This window comes from Phytophthora infestans, genomic scaffold (assembly GCF_000142945.1).
Source record: "Phytophthora infestans T30-4 supercont1.17 genomic scaffold, whole genome shotgun sequence".
In the NCBI taxonomy this organism is placed as follows: domain Eukaryota; phylum Oomycota; class Peronosporomycetes; order Peronosporales; family Peronosporaceae; genus Phytophthora; species Phytophthora infestans.
This window is the reverse complement of record NW_003303742.1, coordinates 900,894-915,125: the sequence shown is the minus strand read 5'-3', so window position 1 is coordinate 915,125 and position 14,232 is coordinate 900,894.

Below are 14,232 nucleotides of genomic sequence, written 5' to 3'. Positions count from 1 at the left end.
GACTGCGAGTCTTTGCGGACTCGCAGTTTTTTGTTTTGACCAAGTCTATCATGTTGTATCTAATGTTGTATGCTTGTATGCTGTATCCTACAACAAGAAGACATGAGGTGTATTGTGGCAAAGCGCAGCAGGTCCATGAAGTAGGCAGCGTTCCAGACAGTCAGCGATCTGCAGATCCAAACACCGGGCCGTCAGCAGCTATCCGAAACTTGGAAGCTGTCCTGCCACCACCCGAAGATGCCGTCTATCACATTGTAGTGACGGATCGATTTTATACGTCAGTTCAACTGGCGTTTCAACTACTACACAGGAATGTCTACAGTATCGGCACGATAATGGGTGACAAAGTGGGCTATCCTCAGCAAATTGTTGAAAAAAATCGAGACCGACCCAAAAGCATACCGCACGGTACAACAAGAATGGCAGTGGCAAAAGCTTGCCCCCTAATGACGGCTTTAGTGTGGTGGGATAGAAAACCCGTGCAATTCTTGGGGACTGGATCGAGACGTGCGATGGAGGAGTGTCGTACGTATATGCAAGAGGAGTGCTGTTTCCTATTCATCTAATCTATGTTGTGCTTGTTATCAGAGAGGCGTACACGTGGAACACACGGCAGACGGACTGATGTCCCTTGTCCTGCTATGATTCGAGACCATCACAAATGGATGGGGGGCGTGGATGTCCATGACCAGCTGCGCCTCCAGCGTTACTCGTTGCAGTTGCAGACTTGGTGCAAGAAATACTACAAGTCCATATTCTTGGGGCTTGTGGATGTGGCGATTGTGAATGCGTATATCATCTTTCGTGAGGCACAGAAGCGAAATGGTGGGTCTCCAATGTCGCACGCAGAATTCCTAGTGGAGCTTCATGCCCAGCTTGCAGCGGGGCTGCCGTAGCATTAGCGTCAGAGGAAGACGTTCGACTCAAAGAGTCACTAATACTAAGTTCCTTATCCAAAGGAACTTACAGCCCAAGACCAGGGCTCAAAGTTAATACCTTAACTTTTATGCTTCAAAACCAGAAGTGTTTTATTTACTATTATTGCGGCCAAGCCGCCTAGGGGTAAATGTATCTGTTTAACTATCTAGCATAGTTAAACCTAATCAAATGCATAACGTGTGGCTTTCGGCCAACGTACTGAGAGACCTTGTTAACTCTCCAACTTATGTACTGAAAGTTTGTTAACTTTCCGGGTACTTCGTACCCCTGTGTGTTCCACACTATGTAGCCCCGTTACACTCTCCCCCACTAAGATGAGAACATTCCGTTCTCGAACTTTCCTCAGCGAGGTCACGTCTTGTCAAGACGACGGAGGTCACTAGACCTCACCTCTGCGTTCTGCAGCTCCACGAGCTCACAAACGCGTTCGCATCCTTGATGCCTAGCACTTCCACTCCGGCCCACGGCTCAACGTCTCCAGCGCGTCGCGCCGCCCCTGCCTCGTCGGTCCCAGACCCCCAACTGCGCTCCGCAACTGCTCCAAGATCATCTTCGTCTCTTTCGGTGGCAGAGTACCACCAAGAGTATTGCCGTCGACACGGTCAACGCTCCATGAGCCGTCAACAAGAAGAGAGCAAAGCTCAAAGCTCGTCAGAGCCGCGGGCGCCGCCCAGAGGGAACGATGTTCTGTTCTCGGAACTTGAAGAGGGCGAAGTCGATTACGGCGAGCCCATGGGTAGTAAGGAGCACTCCAACCCAACCTCTCCGAGGTCGCACACTGGTGCCGCGTCTTCTTCAGCTTCCTCTGTGAGGTCTTGCCGCTCAACGGCGCGATCTCAAACAAGAAGAGACCTGCGGACACCGCATCCGTTCTCTGAACGTTCGAATCCGATTCGCTCGCTGCACGATGCGCCACCGCTATCGTCGCGGTATGACGAGTAAGATCGATACGATCACAACGTCATTACGAATGACCTGGACGAGGCCCAAGGCCGTCAGTTGTCCAATGAGCAGCGCTCGCAGTCGTTCCGACCTGTGGTCCGACCACTTGTTCTAACGTCACGCCGTGACTACGGCTTCCAGCCGCGGAACCCTGCCGAAGCGGCCCGCCTCGCGGCGCAGCAGCTGCTGAACACGTACACGTGTGGGCCTGCGGCCTCGACTGCTGATGAGCAAGTGCAACGGCACCGGCTCCGAGAGCGATATCTGACTCCACAAGTCACAACTCCTCAGGAGTATCAGGCGCGCCTGCAGATGCAGCTCAACCGCCAACCGGTTCCCTCTATGCGAACCATTCCGGTTATTCTCAACCCTGGGGAATCCCAGCGTGCTTATGAAGCACAATTCCGAAGCTGGGTGGAGGGAGCTTGACGGCTCCCCTCCTACAATGCTCTTCGAGCAAGTTTTTCTGAAACTGATATTCGTCTTGAGAGACGTTTGCGCTTAGACTTCGCTAAGTCGAAAGCACGTCGACGAACACTGGGACCCCGTCCCCATCACCTCAAGGCGTCACCACCTCTTGCTCATGCTGCAAGCGCCGCTCATTACTATGAGCCGGCTGCTCCAGCCACTGGTCGGAGCTTGAGCTCAGCCACCGACCTGTCATCCCCGCGTTCTAGCGGCGGGAAGCGCTCGGCGCCTGACGACGCGGTCGTACGCCGTAGCGGCGGGGCAGTGAGTGTGCCCGATCAAAAGCATCGACGACGTCAGGGCAGTCCTGCCGGAGGACAACCTCAAACTCCAGAGTTTTGTGAGTGAGGATAACCCCTCCATTTCACAAGGAACTGAGTACGACCCTGGCGCCTGCGCCTCGCCACCAGGCGTTCCACATGGAAGTGGAGCTCGCCGTGCTCGTCGAGCAGAGCAGGAGGAGGCCGAGCCTCAGCTGGACTCTCGCGTCGCGAGTCGCAGCGACGTGTTAACGCTGGAGCAACGTGTGGGTTCTCTGAACCAGTATCTCCATGATACGACTGACTCTCTGAGCCGCCTTGCAGATGGTCTCGATGAGACGAACCACCGCGTGGACTGGTTTGAACAACCACAGTCGGTTCAGAACCGAGTCGCGGACCTTCAGCGTCAAGTCGCTTAGCTGCAAGGTCAGATCGACTTGCTGTTGCGTATTGTGGCCCCGCCACCTGCTGTCGCTCAGCCTGCCGTGGTTCGGCCTCCCGCTGTTGCGCAGCCTGTCGTGGCCCAGCCACCGTTGGCACCAACGCCTCCGCGCTCACCTCAGCAGGGTCCTGATACGGCTTGAGTAAGCCAACGTAGAAGACTGGATGCGTGCGCATCTTCTTCGGAAGGTTAAGCGTATACGCTAGGCCCTTCTTGGCCACGACCTTGAACGGCCCTATGAACCGTGGTCTCAATTTTGTTTTAAAGACTGCAGATACTGCATGAGTAGGCAGGTTTTTGCATTTAATAAAACTTGGTCTCCGACCTTAAACCTTTCTTCATTGCGTCTGCCTTTGGCATCTGCATGTTCTTTTTGCATGTCTTGGCTTTCAGCCATAGCGTCGCGTACTTGACGCATTACGCTCAGTCTCAAAGAGACAAAGTCATCGACTTGCTTGCGAACCGCAACAGGGATGACATCTGCTAGTCGCTCGGCTATCCCTCCCCCATCAAGCCCTGAGCCACTGCGTGGCGGCGTCAGTGGGACGCGAGGGTTAACCAAGCCGTTCACATAGAACGGAGTGTAGCCTGTCGAGGCGTGCACTGCATTATTTAATGCGAACTCAACGCGTGGGAGCATCTGGCTCCAGCGTTTTGGCGCCTCAGCGCATACGCTTCGGAGGATATCCTCCACAAAGCGATTCACGCGTTCGGTTTGACCATCGGTCTGCGGATGGTCCGCTGTGGACATGTCCAAACGAGTGCCGAGCACTCGGAAGAGGGACGTCCAGAACTTCGCGGTGAAGCGCGGGTCTCGATCCGAGATAATTGCCTCAGGCAAGCCATGTTGGCGAAAGACTCGGTATAAAACAGCAAAGCTGTACCTTCACCATCTATGGTGTCCGGCACCGCCGCTAGATGAGCCTTCTTGCTCAATCGGTCTACAAAGACCACAATACCCGTGTTTCCTGCCTTGTCCTTGGAAAGGCCAAACACAAAGTCCATACTCATGGACTGCCAACATCCCTTGGGGACAGGCAAACTCGCCAATGGCGCTGCTGTGCTCGGCGCGGACTTTGTCTGTTGACACGTCTCACACGTGCGTACATAGGTGCCGACCCACTTATACATCTTGGACCACCAGTACATCGAGCTCACCGAGCCATTGGTCTTCTCCCGACCTAGGTGCCCGCCCACGGGCGTATCATGAACCTCATAGAGGATTCGATACTTCAGATCCTCATCATGAGGAACGACTACACGAGGGTTATCCTCAGAGTCGGTGCTGTAGTACAGCAGGCCGCCATCGAGTGAGTATCGATGCAGCCTCGCGCGTAAGCGCCCAGACAATTCCTTGTCAGAGTTTTTAAACTCTTCGCTCCCAAGAGCCCGTAGCAGTGCTACGCACATGTCGTCTTGTGCATACGCTCCGCGTATCAAGTCAGGCACTGACGACGTCACTATCGTGACATGATCTAGCTCGTAGTCCGGCCGGGCGAGAGCGCATCGGCCACTACATTAAGCCGCCCCGGCTTGTACTTCACCTCGAAGTTATACTCGGCAAAGAATGAAAGCCATCTTGCCATTCCCTGAGAGAGATGAGGCGACTGTGTCGCAGTGCGTAACGACGCATGATCAGTAAAGATCACAAAAGGCTTAGAGCCTAGCAGGTGTACCCTGAATTTGACTAGAGCATACTTCATTGCAAGTAGCTCTTTGTCATGAACTGGATTGTTCTTCTCTGCAGCTTTGAGCTGGCGAGACTCAAACGCGATCACGCGTTCACGCCCTTCGGCGTCTGCTTGTAGTAAAGCACAACCGATTGCAAAATCGGAGGCGTCGCAGACGACGCTAAACGGACTATCCGGGTCCGATAGCGCAAGGATCGGAGCCTGGAGAAGGCTCTCCTTCACAGCCTCAAAGGCTCCGTCGTGCTCGACGTTCCAGCACCATGGTGCGTCCTTCTTAAGGAGATCTGATAATGGCCGAGCCATCTCCGCGTAGTTTGCGCTGTACTTGTGCAAGTAATTGGCAAAGTCTAGCCACTTGCGTAAGTCCTTTTGGTTCTTGGGAACCGGTCAGTCCACGATGGCCTTGACTTTGGCAGGATATGCCCTTAAGTTTCGCTTCCCAATGAAGCACCCGAGGAAAGGTATTTCCTCCGCGCCGAAGACGCACTTGTCCAAGTTGGCATACAGCCTATTAGTGCGCATGCACTCGAGCACCGCTCGCAAGTGGTCAATGTGGCTTTCCACGTCTGACTTTCCGTGCTCAGCACGACTATGGACGAATATATCGTCAAAGTACGTTTGAGCGTACGCCCGGTGGGGCCTAAACAACTGCGTCACAAGACGATTAAACGTTGCTGGTGCGTTCGACAGCCCCTGGGGCATCACCAGCCACTCCCAGAGCATACCGCTCGGAGTACTCACCGCTGTCAGCGGAATGTCGCTCGCTCTCATGAGCAATTGGTAGTAGCCATCGACCAAGTCGAGCGCGCTGTACAACGTACAGCCTACCATGTTGTTCTGCAGAACACCCTTGCGAGGAATCGGCGTTTGCGCCGGGATAGTGGCCGCATTTAGCTTGTTAAAAGCATGAACAATGCGCCACTTGCCGTTCGGCTTTCTGACACAGAACGTGGGTGTCGAGTGCGGAGACTTACTCTCACGCACCATCCCTGCCTCGTGCTTCGCACGGAAGAATGCGTCAATGACGTCACACTGCTCTCTCGGCAAAGGCCATTGTCTTGTTACGCAGTATTTGGTTCCAGGAACCCAGGTCAATCTCATGACACACGCCTCGATCCGGAGGCAGGCCCGTCGGTGGGTCTTTCGAGACAGCGTCTCCATACTCCTTCACCACCGGGTGAATGGATCCGAAGGATCTTTGAGGATCGCCGATCCACTTCTTGTGCTCAGCGCCTTCTAGGTGTACTCTAGGACCGCGTCGTCCACGACGGATGAGGAGTTCAACTCCTCCTCAGGTCCCAGCAAGACCACCTCGGCTAGCTCGCCTGCCTTTAAGGCTTCGCCAAACTCGGCAATGGACATCTCGTCCAGCTCTAGAAGAGCATCTGCGGCGGGCAGAGTATCAAGGCTGATATCGCCTTCTACCTCCCCCGTCACTCCGTTCACGAGTGTATACAGCTGTTCACAGCAATCACGTGGAGCATCACCGCTCGTCACGTTGGACACATCGTCCGACGTCGAAGACGTCACAGACGCCCTGCGTCTTCTTTCCGTCTCCCTCCGCGACCGATCCCGGCCGGATGAGGGCGGTGTGGCGACATCTCCGTCACCACCACCGGGTGCAGCAGCACCATCACTCCTCGAAGAGGATACAGTGTCTCGCAAGACACTCGGCTGAAAGCCAAGAGGTTCTTGACCTTCACACAGTGAACTACGTGTCACTTCACCTGCATCTCCTGGGCCACGCCCATGATGCCTCGACTCGCAGTCGACCGCGACCCTCGGGTCACGCAGCGGTAGGTCATCGACCAGATTCGTACCACTCAGTGGATTACGCGCCACTCCGCGCTCGTCCTCACCAGGACCCAGCAGTTGGTCATTGACCTGACCTGCACCGCTCAGCGGATAACGTGTCGCACCACGTACGCCTTCAGGGCATACAGCAACCTCGTTGCTAACAATTTCGGACATACCAATGTCCAGCACTACGGCCGCCTCGGCCTCGTGCTCGCGCCAAAGCGCTTCTGCTTCCTAGCAGAGGTGGGCTCATGCCTCACCAAAGCTCCACTAGGAGCAGGGTGCGACGCACCCAGTGATTTCGACTTCCAGTCGATCCATGGCTCATGGCGCTCCAGCCATGCCATGCCAAGGATGAGGTCATACCTCGCATCCAGGTCTAAGACCAAACAGCGTTCCACGCTATCGAAGTTCTCAAACTTCACTCCAAGGTCGACAGAGACCTTCGACACAGTTACCAGTGTCCCCGTCGCGAGACGGACAGAGATCGTATCTCTCGTTGGCACTTCCAGTGCTTCAGCATACAGCTGACTCCCTTCTAAGGTGGAGCGACGGGCGTAGTTGCCCGAGGCTCCGGGGTCAATCAAGACTCTCCATGGCTTTGCAAAGCCCTTCACGTTCGCTTGAACGACCAGCAAGCCCGGCTTGCACACACTCTTCTCGTAAGAGAGCTCAGCTCTCTTCGGGGCTGAGCCCCGTTGCCCTCTACCTCTTCGAGGCACAACATAACTCAGTTCTTCCCCAGTAGGCCGCCCCGCGCCTACTGGGAATTGCCGTTTCCCGGCGATGACCCGGAGGGTTGGCTCGCCGGAGCCACGCGCTTCTTGCGCAGAGGGCAATATGCCCTCAAGTGCTTAGTGCTATTGCACACAAAGCATCGGCGGATGCCGGCACGCTGCTCCGCAGCAAGAAGCTCCGCTTCTTCATCTTCAGCATAGCTGAGGTCCATCGGCTCTGGACCGCTCGAAGAGCTTGCGCTACTAGCGCTCCAACCAGGTCGAGCCGACCTGAAGTTGTTCTCAGCATTTAATGCCACATTCATCGCCTCGTCGAAAGGGTTAGGGTGTACACATAGCACTTCCGTTCGAGCTGCGCTCACACGAAGTCCCTCCATGAACACGGTCACGCTGACCAGTTCCGGAAGAGGGTCCCCACCATTCCGGCAATAAGAGCTCTCAACTCTTGGACATAGTCCAATAAATCCTTCTTACCCTGGCGGGTAGCAAGGAGCTTGGACCGGATACGGTACGCCTGATTAGGCGGCGCGAACACGCGCGAAAGCTGTTGCTTCAGCTGATCCCAAGTAGGAAATGCAGCGTCAACGGACGTGCCGCACGTTAGTGCCCATTCGCGAGCTCGACCTCCAAGCCTGGAGATAGCCAGCGCCACGCGCTGCTGCTCAGACTGGAGCAGGGCCGATCCCATGGCCATCTCGACCTCACGAATCCAGAGAAGGAGATTCTCTCTATCCTTCCCCTCGAAGGTTTTTACGCTCACCCATGAGCGGTTTCAGTCTCATAGACTCTTCACGCGTCATCGACGCCGCCGCCGTTGCGGCGCTCATCTTCTCTTGGACATGCTCCAAGAGCGCGTTCTCGTAGCGGGAGAACGATTCCAGCCGGCAGTGACCGCCTCTGGACCTTGCGATGCAAGATGAGCCACGCCCTCCGGGCCAAGCAAGGACATAAGCTTAGTAAGCGCGTCCTGCTGCGCCGGGGGCAAATTCGCGAACACGGGGTGCTCCATCCTCGCAGAGGATAAAGTCAACCGACTCAGGAGCGGGATTGACTACAAGTGCAACCAAGTGCAGCGGGGCTGCCGTAGCTTTAGCGTCAGAGGAAGACGTTCGACTCAGAGAGTCACTTATACTAAGTTCCTTATCCAAAGGAACTTACAGCCCAAGACCAGGGCTCAAAGTTAATACCTTAACTTTTATGCTTCAAAACCAGAAGTGTTTTATTTACTATTATTGCGGCCAAGCCGCCTAGGGGTAAATGTATCTGTTTAACTATCTAGCATAGTTAAACCTAATCAAATGCATAACGTGTGGCTTTCGGCCAACGTACTGAGAGACCTTGTTAACTCTCCAACTTATGTACTGAGAGTTTGTTAGCTCTCCGGGTACTTCGTACCCCTGTGTGTTCCACACTATGTAACTCCGTTACACAGCTGCGTGCTCTGACCAAGTACGACTTCGATGAAAGTGTAAGTCCTGATGTTGTATCTGTATCATGTTGGATAATGCTGACATGTTGTATGACCCACATACTGTATGTTGACAGCCAAGACCACAAGAGACCGCAGCTGGCGACGAGCTTCCACCCTTGCCACCTGGCCACGAACCTCGGGAATGTCCTGAGTACCAGATCGTGACAGGCGTGCGCAAGCGCCGGCAGCGCCAATGCAAAGTGTGCGCAATTCTGAAGTGCCGGGTGGGAGAGCGTCGAGCCACCAAATACTATTGCGATGCCTGCAGCACTTCTGATAAAGCTCGGTACGTACGAATTCGATATGGCTGAAACGACTACTAAGTGTTGCTCGTTATGTACATCATGTATCTGTGTACTCGTATTTTGCCGCACCACTATCCTGGCAACGCTCTGAGCTGCCACCAGATCTGGCATCACAAGTGGGCAAATGGAGCAAAATGCCCCAGGGCGCGATGTGAACGAGGATTCCAGAATCGCGAGGCTGGAGGAAAGGGTAAGAGCCGCCGCCGAAGTAGTGATGGAGAGGAGGAGGAAGGTATTAGCGAGGGGAGCGACAGCGACAGCGTAGCGCACGACGACGACAGGGAAGGTAGCGAGACTGAGTGAGCCGATAACTGGTGGTGGATGAACGTAGTGCTGCAATATGTGCTTTTTCTTACTGTATTCAATTGACGTGTGTTTGGTTTCGCTTTTCGTTGTCTTCAAACCCCCCAGCTTTGCACCGATTTGATAGGCTTCGTACAGTCTCTTGATAAAAGATACATCGACACCTTTTTTTGAAACCTCCATCATGCTGGATGTACGCCATATTGAAGCAGTCTGCCGGTGTATATACAACTTTGATCTGGTGTACATACAACATGGTGACGGGATTTGCAGATATTGTCTTGTTGTGCATGTACAAGAAAGGTGCTCGGAATTATACGAGACTTTAGTAAAGTCAAGTGTTGCACGGTTTTACATGTTGGATGAGTACTATGTTGGATGATTTAAAATAACGTCAAAAAACGGCTTGGGCGTTGGGGGGTTAAGTCATTGAATTCGTGCGCTACTCCTGGTCCAAGCGTGGACTCTCAGTATAAGGAATGCTGTGAGCCAACTGTTTTCCGGGACAGCTTGACTAAACCGTAAGCCTACAACACTCTTGAGCAACGCCCAAACGGCACATTACGATGATCTATTCGGCTCTATGCCGCGTGGACCAGCTTACGGCCGAGCATCCTGCACCTGACTGAGCAAACGATCCACCTATACAAGCTATGACTCCTGGTGCATCATGAATTCCAGCAATATTCAGCGAATGGTTTGAGATCGGCTCTAATATCTAGATTATTATGTGTTGTCTCGCAGATACTGTAGCCCAGACTGAAAGATCAGTCCAATCTGCTTGGTCTATCGTGCCGCGCTGATCTAAATATGGTAAGGGCAACCCGCTTAATGAATGTAGTAGTGCTTGCTGTTTGGAGCTGGTAGACACGGAGTCGAGGCGCGCACGGCGCTGTAGATGAATTGGAGCGACGCCTTATCATACCGAAGCTTCTTTTTAAACTACCCTGTTTCCTTCGTTGCCACGGATTCCTCAAATATAGTTGTAGCAAACGTCGACTTGCAAGAAGTCGATACGCGGAGGCTTCGCTGGTCCGATGTACTCACCACGGCGACCACACACGCGCTAAATACTACAGCGCAGATTGCTAAAATTTCTTGCTCACCCAACATTTTTATTAAGGGGTATTGTGCCTTACCAAAGTTTTGGCCAATCTGACCTTTAAAGGCTGGTCCTAAGCAAGGGTGGGTAGGGCTAAAGGTGGGATTTGAGGACGAACTGGGGTTGAATTGCTAGGCCAGGCCACTAAATAAAATGATATTTAATTAATAACACTGTTTGATTTTGCCGACTATGATCCAATAATACTTGATTGTGGAGGCCCTACGTAAGGGCTCCGATTTGGTCTAAAGGGTACCTTTTAACAAATTAAGGGCTGAATGGCCAGTATTTGTCGGCCATTTACCCTTACGTAAGGTATCCACAACAGAACGATTTTAAATTAAATATGGGTTCTCATCAGACATACGCTGGCGAGGCAAGAGTATGTGAACAGGATATTGCCGGTCCAGATCAAATCGTGTTTGTCGATGAAACTTCAAAGGATGGAAGGTATTGTACAATATCAATTTTGTGACTGCTACATATTACCTTGTTAATTTGTTGTATGGTATTGCTATGGTTTAGGTCCTCCCTGAGAAAACACGCGTGGTCCGGTCAAATAATATTTGATCGGACCACGCGTGTTGAGGCTGCGTCAAACAAAATGATACTAGAGGAGACGCCCCGCTTTCGTTTAGAGGGCTTAAATCGCGATTCGTACTTAGTTTCATAAGTATCCTTTTGTTTGACGTAGCCTCATATGTCTTTGATTGGCATCGTCTTTTTATCGTCAACGGGTTAGGCTAAAGTTTAGTCGGTTGCAACCGATCAGATAGGAGGTCCTCCGTAAGGCCCATCCTCCTACGTAGGACCATAAAAGTGAGGGCGTTTTGGCAGAAAGGCACAATACAACCCAGTATACCCCAGGTCACATAAAGAGTGACCCGTCACTCTTGTGAAAACCTGGGACATGGTACCAGGTGGTCTAGGAGCCAGTCAGGGCTTAGCTACACAGCTCCACTATAGGTAACCTCTAGTTTGTAAAGAACCCAAGCAAAGCTTACGTATAAATACATCAGTCTTTCATCTACTCTTCAAAGCAGAAAATCGCTCCCTCTGAGGCCAATAACAGATGAGCTAACGTTCACTCGGGTAGTAAATACCCTTTAGCACTTTCTCTGTGCAAGGTGCTGTGTGACCCCGTCACACTTGGTAGCTCGCGTAGTCAATCCTATATCCTATACCTTCGCGGGTAGATTGAACTACCTGAATCCTCTGTGCGCTCAACGTTTGAGCCACGATGGACCGAAGTGTACTTTCTCGCTTGAACGACTCACAGAACAAGTATGCTCGGAAAATGGGAGGCATCTTTGGGCAAGATGGCCTTCGCAGCTTGACGGCGGTGACGCCTGCCGAGCAGCACGAACGCGTGGCCGCGTTTAAGACCTACGAGCGTGGTCTCATCGTCCACGTCCGCAGGAGCTTAAAGGCATCGATGGCTACTCCCCCGGCAGCTAGGCCTAAGCCGATAAGGCTAAAGGTCTCCGCATTTGAAGGGAAGGAAGAAAGGAGAGAACCCTCACTTCTGGGCCCGTGAGGTAGAGAGCGCCATGAAGGCGGGTCTCATCTCGGACGAGCTACTTCGGGCGGCTTTTGCCCTGTCCAGCCTTGGTGGACGTGCCAAGCACTAGGCATTTACCAGGGAGACGACATCTCATGGATGCTTTGCATCCTAGGCTCAACTGTGTGAGCCGCGTTCCTACTGGCGAACAACGAGTTCCGCCAGCGCTCACGTTTCCTCGCGTGTAAGCAAGGTAAACGTGAGCTGCAGGACTGCGTGCTAGAGATGCGCGCGTTGGTGGCATCTATGGCAGGGAATCCTCTGCCTGAAGACATCAATACAACAGTTTTCATGGATGGCCTGAAGGTCAGTCCTGCTCGTACCCAGCTATTCCGGGTGCAAGCGACAACTATAAAGGAGGCCTTTTGAATCGCCCTCCAAGAAGAGTGCAACCACATGCAGGTTGGTACTCCTCGGGAAGAGGATCATCGCCACGATGAGGATGGCGTTCATCGAGAGGTGGGGCATCGCAGCAATGACGCTGTTGCTCTTGCTGTCACGCAGCTCGATGATACCGGTGCGTACAGCGAGCCCGAATCCATGGACTTAAGCTCGATCGAGAGCTCGTTTCGCTGCTACGGATGCGGCGGACATGGGCACTACCAGCTTGTATGTTCCTCGTTAGTCCTCGGAAAGAAGACAGCCCGTGGATCCAAGGTCCGGTGGAGCAGGCCACGGCCAGGTGGACAAAGGCTCCCCGGTAACCAGTAGAGACGGTATGCTCTACTGAAGAGCGCTAAGTCCTCGTGATGGGTGTGCAGGTTGTGCGCACCATGGGACTTAGCCCAGATAGACATGGCTCTCTCAAACCGGTGAAGGACATGCAGGTAGTTTACTCGATGTACGGGGTACAGTGCCCTTCGAGCGTTTGATAAGTTCTGGGGCGTCGCATGCATAGCGACGCCTGACTGAACGCTACGTCAGAGTGGCGGTCGTGGGTTGGTCCTTGGTAGACTAGTCTTTGGCACGGTGAAGGAAGTACCGATGCTCCTCAACGGACCTGAACGTTTGGGTTCGAGCTCGTGCACCACGGTGTCGCTCGCAGTTCTCGCCATAAACAACATGGCTGTGCCGAACGTAAGACACAGCCCGGACTTTGGTGTAGCAAGGCTGGGAAGGGCCTGCCAGTTCAGGTCTATGGCGGAGCATTGGTAAGTCATGTTCCCACCTCCGTCATGACTTGGGTGGTTAATTCAGACCGCCAGGACGCAGAAGCTTCACGGAGCTGTCAGCGTGCCGACAGCTCTACGTACAGCAAGACCGTGCTCCGTTGTGGCAATGCCACGGGCATGAGACTTTTGCCCGGCGTGTGGACCTGCCACACCAGCAGCGTCCAACGCCGAAGGTCGTCACGCCGTACGAGCTTCGACAGTGGTTATGCCTATTAGTGTTAACCAGGTGGGTAACACAGTACCACACGGTCGCCCGGACCTTGACTGCTGAATGCGCTTCCTGCGCGGGTAACATAGTACTACACGCAGTCGCTCAGACTACGTATGCGATTCGACAGTGGTGGTGCCGAAGGCATTCACCAGGTGGATAACATAGGTCCCCATTGCATGTAACAAGCTCCGCAAGCAGCGAAGCTGCTTTAGGAGACCGACATTCGGTTCTCCGAGCGTGGGTAACAGAGTTCCACGAAATGTCACTAAGCCCATAACTGATAAGAACGGCGTTGCATGCGCTTCTAGTGTGGGTAACAGAGTTCCACACATCAAGGCGGGTAACACAGTTCTGCAACCAAGGTGGGTAACAGAGCTCCACACATCAAGGCGGGTAGCATATTTCTGCACCGTGCTGGATGCCTTCGGTCGGCACGTCCGCCGCGGCCGTCAATGCCGGCGCAGTGCACGAGGCGGATATCCGTCGTGCCTGTCAGTGGCTATCACAAGCCACGAGTCTCACACTTAAGTGGAGGAGAGCCTCGGAAATACTGACTTTCTACGAGGCAGGTAGTCGTCGTGCTGTCAGTGGCTATCACAAGCCACGAGAGACTCAATGGCCTTAAGTGTAAGTGGGGGAGAGGCTCGGAATTTCCTTTCCTCGCTGATATTGAGGTACCAATCTCCTTACGGGACCAGGCGTCGATGTAGATCGACTGCAGGCTGGAGGCGAACAGCCGGGCAAGAGCTGCGGTAGCTCTAGCCAAACAAGACAGAGTGTCGACGCAGATCACTGACGCTAGATGTCTCAGAATCGCTGAGCAAACCAGCA